Source organism: Elephantulus edwardii, unplaced genomic scaffold (genome assembly GCF_000299155.1).
Source record: "Elephantulus edwardii isolate Elephantulus edwardi_28Jun2011 unplaced genomic scaffold, EleEdw1.0 scaffold00081, whole genome shotgun sequence".
Classification (NCBI taxonomy): Eukaryota; Metazoa; Chordata; class Mammalia; order Macroscelidea; family Macroscelididae; genus Elephantulus; species Elephantulus edwardii.
This window is the reverse complement of record NW_006399831.1, coordinates 13,584,423-13,591,372: the sequence shown is the minus strand read 5'-3', so window position 1 is coordinate 13,591,372 and position 6,950 is coordinate 13,584,423. Positions and strand designations below refer to the sequence as shown.

Here is a 6,950-nt window from a genome sequence, read left to right as displayed (position 1 = left end):
AGTGAATAGGTATTATAGAAAGAGAATTGATGCCTTTGAGCTGTGGTGCTGGAGAAGAGTATTGAATATACCATGGACTGCTAGGAGAACAAACGGGTTTATCTTGGAGAAGGTGAAGCCGGAATGCTCCTTGGAGTCAAGGATTCTGAAGCTTCATCTGACATACTTTGGGCGTGTTGCCAAGAGGGACTGGTCCTTGGAGAGGGACATCATGTTTGGTAGAGTGGAAGGGTGGTACAGGATGAGATGGATCGATTCTGTGACTGGAGTGGTAGGAATGCGTGTGTTTGAAATGGCTAGGTTGGCACAGGATAGAATGATGTTTAGAGCTCTTGTACATAGGGTTGCTATGAGTCGCAGGTCACTCGATAGCACATAAGAACAACAACAACAACACACTTGGAGGACCAAGAGGCAGTTGTTAGAACAGAGCAAAGAAACACTGCATGGTTCAAAATTGGGAAGGTTGTACACCAGGCATATGTCATATTTCCATACCTTTTCAACCTGTATGCAGAACAGATTATGTGGAAGGCTGGGCAATATGAGAAGAAGTGTAGTCTCAGGATTGGTGGAAGATCTATCAACAATCTGCGTTATGCAGATGACACAACTCTGCTTGCTGAAAGTGAGAAGGACCTGAAGTGCTTGCTGCAGAGGGTCAAGGACTGTAGCCTTCACTATGGATTGAGGCTCAATATCAAGGAGACAAAGATTCTCACCCCTGGATCAATTGGCAGCATCAGGATGAATTGTGGAGAGACTGAGATGGTACACAACTTTAGTTTGCTTGTCTCCACAGTCAACACTCTTGGCACTAGCAGCGAGGAATTTATGACGTATTGTGATGGAAAGGTCTGCTGTTAGGGACCTCTCCAAAGTACTGAAGAGAAATGGTGTCACTCTTGAGGCTAAAGTGTATCTGATATAGGCCATGTTCTTTGCAATCACTTGTTATGTGTCAGAGAGTTGGACAATGACTAGGGAGGATAGAAGGAGAATTGATGCCTTTGAGCTGTGATGCTGAAGAAGAGTATTGAGGGTACCATGGACTGGTAAGAAAATAAACAGGTTTACCCTGGAGAGGGTCAAACCAGGCTGCTCCTTGGATGCAAGGATTCTGAGGCTTCGTCTGACATATTTTGGACATGTTGTAAGGAGAGACCAGTCCTTGGAGAGGGACATCATTCTTGGGAGGGTGGAGGGACAGCGCAGGAAGGGAAGACCCTCTATTAGGTGGATTGATTCAGTGACTGGGGTAATCGGGATGAGTGTGTCAGAGGCAGAGTGATTGGCACAAGATAGAGCAGGGCTTAGGATTGTTGTATATATAGGGTCACTATGAGTTGCAAGCCACTCAACGACACATAACAGCAACAACTGAAAATTACTATTGATAGATATTAGCTTGGGAGAAAATAATAATTGGATAATATGGTGATAGAAATAGTGCATAAAAGTGCATGCTAAGATTTTGCAAGAGAGATTGTAAGGATGGCACAGGTTTGGGCAGATATTATGCACATGCTTGATATGAGTTAGAGTTAACTTGACTGCACGTAACAACAACAAGTGACCTATTTATTAAAAAAACCTTTTTTTTTTCAACAACATAAAGGGTATGTGTACTCTTAGACCTTGCTAAATGGAATACACATGTATCATATTGATTGCATCTGTGGACAGAGATAATGGAGAAGCTCAATATTTTCAGTCAAAACAAGGCCAGAGGCTACCTGTGGAACAGAATATCAATAGCTCATGTATTTTGTGTTTAAAGTGCTTTATGTAAGACTTTTCTTGTAACTACACAAATAAATGGTTTATTCAGGGTCAAACAGGAAATATGTTCTTGTTAGGATTGTGTAATCTCTTACCCTTCTAACCTCCAGCTATCATCTGCTTATGATACAATTTTTTAAGGATGTATTTAAGAAACTCTTCACTTTGGAAATTCATGCAGCCACTGAGAGTGACAGAGAATTCTGCTGTTTCATCCTTCTAGATTTCTTTACTTGGCAACTGATGCATCCAGGCCAATGCCATTTTGTATTTAATACAGTTGAAATATTTCATGGAGATGCTTGTGTTATTTCTAATTACTACACATATTTTAGTTAGGCCATGTTATCATTCTTTTCTATTAGTGAAGCTGAATGAAAATATGTTTATATAATGAATGACAGCCACAGAGTAAAATGTTCTTGATGTTTCCATTCATGCTGTGGAAACAGATGGTTTGTTCTTCCTTGGTTGTGAAGGTTGTTGTTGTTGTTGTTTGGTGCCATCGAGTCGTAGGCGACTCATAGTGACCCTATGAATGAACGGCCTGAGCACTGTTCTTACATAGCGTTTCCGGAGGCAAGCCATTTCGGAAGTGGATGCCGCTCCTGCTTCCAGGGTTGTGAAGGTGAGAGAGGAAATATTATCCTTTATCTTCATAAAAAAAGGCAGAACTGACCTCATTAAAGTTTTCCTCATAGTTTCATGGTTTGTTTTATTTTAATTTGTATTTTGATTTATTTTTTCTCTTCTCCATAGGAAGAAAGGAGATATATATTCTTTTCTGGGTTGGTAACATAATTAATGCAACATTTCTCAGCCTTTTTACTATCTCAACATATAAGGAATGTTACATATCTGAATCAGGATTAAAGGTTCATTCCAGAGGCATAGTCCATATGGAGTTTTGCTGGTAATCCAAAGGCTCAGTCTCTCTGCTGTTTCAAATCCATGAGGGGCTCCTTGGGATATACACGGACACTCTCTACTTTTTTTATTTAGAGCCTCAGAAACTTGCTGTAGGGTTTACTATGAGTTGGTTCTGTTTACAGGCAATGAATGAGAAAAGCTTGGAGCTGTGGAGTCCTGTTGACTTGAATAAGAACTTTTGCTATAAATTGTACTGAAAACCTGTATAACTTTGTCCAGGGTTTTAACATATCTGTCTTCCCTCAACCCTGATGTCAGTCCTGTTTTACAACAGTGACCCTGTGCAATATTTGTGACAGAGATATTTCATTCAGCATAATGTCCTCCAGGCTCATCCATTTTGCATAATATTTCATGAGTTTCTTGTTTTTCAAAGCTGCATAATAGTCCATTGTGTGAATATACCAGAGCTTCTCTATCTGGTTGAAGATTATGAACATCAAGCTCTCAGATGAATGGTAAGCCTTCCTTTGTTGTTGTTGTTGTTAAGTGCTGTCTAGTCGCAGGCGACTCATAGCGACCCGGTGAAGGAGAGTCCTCGACGCTTGGGTGCCTTTCATCCTCTCTCCAGGTGCATAGGGTTTCCGGAGGCAAGCTTTTATGGATGTGGATGCCACTCCTCCTTCCAAGCTTGTTTTAATCGGGGAGCTCCACCCCACTTTCTGTCCGCATTGAGTAACCAGCCATTAATGCATTGGACACATCAGTGTCACAGAGCCTTCCCTTAGAAACGTGGAATTTCTGTGCTGAAGACTTATCCCTATTATTGGCTAAGATGAGGTAAAGGAAGTATGGGTGTAAAGTGATAGCACAAAGGAATCTTGAAGTAGCAAAACTACTCTGCAACTGGATTTGGTAATAGTTATGCTCTTGTACCCTCTACTTGTACTAACATTTACAAAATTGTGTGTGCCAAAAGCATACCAACCTAGGGAGCTCTGGCGGCCTAGTGGCAAGAAGCTGTACTGTAATGCCAGTGTTCAAATCCACCAGATGCTTTGCTGGAGAAGGCGGGGCAATCTCCTGTACCAGTCAGATCCCATTTGATGATATACACACAAAAAATAATAATTAAAAAAGAATGCACACCAACCTCTGACAATCATGGTGTTATCCTCCACCACTAATATTAGATCTTTTTGTTGTGGTTGTTAAGTGCCGTCGAGTTGTAGGCGACTCATAGCGACCCTATGAACGAAAGTACTCAACACTTGCATGACTTTTATTGTTTCTCCAGGTTCATAGTGTTTCTGGAGGCAAAGTATTTACGGAAGTGGATGCCACTCCTGCTTCCAAGCTTTTAATCTTTTTTAGACATACCATATAGAATGGCTTCCCACCCGGCCCTCCCACCATAATGCTTTTGATGTCCTCTTGAGTTGCCCTTTGAAATCTTCTGTTCATCTCTTTTACTTTGGCATTTTCTTCCCTTTGTTTTGGCTTCTTGACACTTTTTAGTATAATTTTTAGAGTCTCTTCTGACTTCTAGTTCAGTTTTTTCTTTCTCTGTCTTTGTAATGACCTTTTGCTTTCTTAATGGATGATATCCTTGCTATCACAGCACAACTAATCCAGTCTTTAACCATTGGTGTTCAATGCCTCAAACCTATTCCTAAGATGGTCTTGAAATCAGATGTAACAGACTTAAGATCCTATCTTGAGTCTTGTGGAGTTATTTTAATTTTCTTTGGACTCAATTTGAACTTGCATGTGAGTAATTGATGATCTCATCCACAGTTTGCCCCTGGCCTAGTTTTGACTGCCAATATTGAACTTCTCCAATGAATTCTAGTACAGATATGCTCGATCTGATTCCTATGCAGCTAGCTCATCAGGTGGAATCAATTTACAAAGTCATTGTGTCTTTTAAAAAAAATGTATTTGCAACGAATAAATCATTGCAAATACAGAATTATATCATTACATTTCCAGCCTCATTTCTGTCACCAAGCCCATATTTTCCAACTACAAGTTTTATCTCCATACCTTTTCAATCTATATGTGGAACAGATCATCAGGGAGGCTGGGCTCTGTGAAGAGAAATGTGGCATCAGGATTGGAGGAAGACTCATCAACAACCTGTGTTTTGCAGATGACACAACCCTGAAACTGAGAAGGACCTGAAGCACTTGCTGCAGAAGGTCAAGGACTGCAGCCTTCAATATGGATTGAAGCTCAACATCAAGAAAGCATTCTCAACACTGGACTGATTGGCAGCATCATGATAGAGGGTAAAGAGATTGGGATTGTTAGCAACTTTAGTTTGCTTACCTCCACAATTAATACTCTAGGTACCAGCAGCCAGGAAATCAAAAGATGAATTGCATTGGGAAAATCCGCTGTCAGGAACATTTCCAGAGTGCTGAAGAACAACAATATCAGTCTGGAGACTAAGGTGTGCCTGATCCAGGCCGCAGTCTTTGCAATTACATGTTATGCATGGATAGCTGGACAATGACTAGGAATAATAGAAGGAGAATTGATGCCTTTGAGCTGTGGTGCTGGGGAAGAGTGCTGAATATACCATGGACTGCTAAGAAGAACAAACAAGTTCATCCTGGAGAGGTTTGAGCCAGGCTGCTTCTTGGAGGCAAGAATTCTGAAGCTTCGTCTGATATACTTTGGGCATGTTGCAAGGAGGGACCAGTCTTTGGAGAGGGATATTATGCTTGGGAGGGTGGAGGGACAGCACAAAAGAAGAAGGCCCTCAAAGAGATAGATTGACTTAGTGACTGCGCTGATGAGGGTAGGTGTCTCAGAGACTAAGGATAACTCAGGATAGAGCAGGGTATAGGCTGTTGTACATAGGGTCACAAATGACTCGACAGCATATAACAACAACATTACTTCTGAGAGTGCTGTGGTGGCCTGGTGGAAAGAAACTGCACTGGGATACAGAAGACATGTGGTTCAGATCCACAGGAGAAGGATGGATGATCTCCTACTGTGGGATTAACTGCCTCTGAAAATTCTCTAGAGGGTCAGTTATGGATCAGTTCTGACTCGATGGTACCGAACAACAACAATAACAACATTCTTTCTTCATTGTTTCCAACTTTTACGTTCTAGTCACCGTTTATCATTAACACATCTTGATTGTGGAGGGGAAGTTGGCCTCCCTGATCCCCTTCGCTTTCCCTTCTCTCCGCTTCCCTGCTTCCCCACAACCCCCCACCGTGGAGCAGCACCTTGTAGGCACTGGAGGCCAAAGTCAGTAAAAAGGAGTGATGAGATCTTAGAAAAAAAGAACAGCAGGAAGCAATTGAACATATTGATGAAGTACAAAATGAAACAGACTTAATGAACAAGCCAGTGAGGAGATTTTGAAAGTAGAACAGAAATATAACAAACTCTGCCAACTGTTCTTTCAGAAGAGGTCAGAGTTGATCGCCAGAATCCCAAATTTTTGGGTAACAACATTTTTCAACTATCCACAAGTGTCTGCATTGCTTGGGGAGGAGGATGAAGAGGCACTGCATGTGACCAGAGTTTAAGTGATGGAATTTGAAGATATTAAATCAGGTTGCAGAATAGATTTTTATTTTGATGAACATCCTTACTTCAAAAATAAAGTTCTCTCCGAAGAGTTTCATTTGAATGAGAGTGGTAATCCATCTTCAAAATCAACTGAAATAAAAAGGGAATCTGGAAAGGACTTGATGAAACATTCAAGTCAAACGCAGAGTAAAGCCCGCAGGAAGAGGCAGCATGAAGAACCAGAGAGCTTCTTTACTCGGTTCACTGATAGTTCTGATGCTGGTGCAGATGAATTAGGAGAGGTCATAAAAGATGATATTTGGCCAAATCCATTACAGTATTTGGTTCCAGATATGGATGATGAAGATGGAGAGGAAGATGGTGATGATGATGAAGAAGAAGAAGGTTTGGAAGATATTGATGAAGAACGGAATGAAGATGAAGGGGAGGAAGATGAAGATGATGATGAGGGAGAAGAAGGAAAGGAAGATAAAGGAAAAGATGACTAAGAACACTGAAGGATTTCAACCATTTTTAAATTTTCTTCAGTCGCTGGGAGCAAGTTTCAGTCTTTGGTAGTTTTGGTGTTTTTTTTTTTATTATTATTTCTTCCCCTCTCTTCTTGTGCTCAGTCACCCCATTCTTGAGGTCTCTTTTCTCTCCTTTTCACCATGGTTCTCAACTTATTTTGGGGAAAATAACTTGAACAGAATACAGTGGGAAAAGAATCTCTAGCCCTTTCTGTTCCATTTTTTTTTATC

At 40.9% G+C, this 6,950-nt stretch overlaps 1 pseudogene; it reads left to right on the top strand.

Annotated features, from left to right (window-relative positions):
- The first annotated feature begins 3,487 nt into the window (after positions 1-3,487).
- LOC102873248 lies at positions 3,488-6,698 on the top strand (annotated as a pseudogene).
- Positions 6,699-6,950: the final 252 nt, after the last annotated feature.